Here is a 1,652-nt window from a genome sequence, read left to right as displayed (position 1 = left end):
GCTTTCAGTGGCCACTCAGAGTAAGACGAGGAAGAGCCCAGGGGGCATCTGCACCCTGGAGCCCTAATGACTCAGTAGAAGGTCTGGAGCTCACTGCAGTCCCATGCAAATCCCTACAGGAGGCCAATGGGGCTGCGGCGGAGACTGAAGGACCTCCTCCCGGAAGCCAGGAGATGATGGCCAAGGTAAGGGAGCTCCTCCCAAGAAGCAGAAGCAGTTCTGCCCTCCTTCATTTCCCTTTTGTGCCATCTAGGTGACAAACTGCCCTAGGGCGGGTCTGAGCCAGTTTAGTTAAGCTTCTCTTACTCAAATGGATACAATCAACTACCACCTTTACATCAGATAGGAAACAGAGACGGGGCCACTCTCTCAAATCGGGAATCACCAACGTAGGCATGGGGCATTTCAAAAATGGAGCTCAAAGTGGAGACTCCGGGGTTTCTTCTACTCTTCGGGTCATATATGCATAGACTCCAAGTATAAATTCTCCATCTTTTATAATAAACATTTTGACCAACTGTACAAACCACCCTGAAACTCCTCCTTTGTGTGATTCCAAAGTAAGGCTATTAATGAGGATGTACTATTCCTTGAGGAGCTGGTACTATGCAAACAGCTAAGGTTAATTTCCAGTCCACTGGAAGCCAGGCTCAAAGTGGCCAGACTCAATCTCAACTTCCATTACAGTAAACGCTCTACCCCTAGTGGAAGCATTCTTTTCGTGGAAAACAAACTGACAGGGCTTACAGTAGCAGCAATGAGAAGCAAAATTTCTGCATGTTATCAGATGCAAGAGTAAGATAAGCCACTTCTATTTTCACCTTCATTCCTGGACAGATGGATTCTGGACTTACATTGAAGTCAAGGGGCCATATTTGCTATCAATTCAAAGCACGTGCTGCACTCTGTAAGCTAGAATCAGATCCTTTTGGTCTGTTTTCTGTTTGTTGCAAGGCATTGAGTCTTACTAGATCATTTCTTCATTCTGATAGCTCATTTACTTCTGTGTCATGAAATACATAACAAACCCCATCATTTCTAAGGGAATCAATCTTTGCCACACTCTACTGTAAACCAAATGACCTCTCCCAATGCATGTGTTACAGTCCTAATCCCCAATCAATGTGATATGTTTGAAGATGGGATCTTTGGCAGTGCTGGATAAGGTCATGATGGCGGGCCACTGCTCCAAGGGGATCGGTGCCCTTACAACAGGATACACCATGAGCTTCCCCTTCTTACATCCATAAAGAGGTTTGTGCAAGATGGCGAGACGGCAGCCGCTGACGAGCCAAGAGAAGAGGCCTCAGAATTAACTCTACTTTGTCTGGTACCTTGGTCTTACACTTTCCAGTCTGGGGAATGAAGAGAAATCAGTTTTTGTCATTTGAACAACCTGGTATATGGTATTTTGTTTCAGTGGACTAAGGAGACTAATACATATTCCTTTGTTAATCTTTGATAAGAAACAGTGTGGTATAGGATACCATGCAGAGAATGAGGTTGGCAAAAATGCTACAGGAAAAGCTTTATCCAGAGTATGTATATTTTCTAGAAAGAGTACATAATTTCTTTTTTAAAAACACATGCATCCAATTTTATTTATTTATTTTTACTTTTTTTTTTTTTTTTTTTTTGTGGAACCAGGGATT

Source organism: Octodon degus, unplaced genomic scaffold, assembly GCF_000260255.1.
Source record: "Octodon degus isolate 3935 unplaced genomic scaffold, OctDeg1.0 scaffold00029, whole genome shotgun sequence".
Classification (NCBI taxonomy): Eukaryota; Metazoa; Chordata; class Mammalia; order Rodentia; family Octodontidae; genus Octodon; species Octodon degus.
This window is presented reverse-complemented; position numbering follows the sequence as displayed.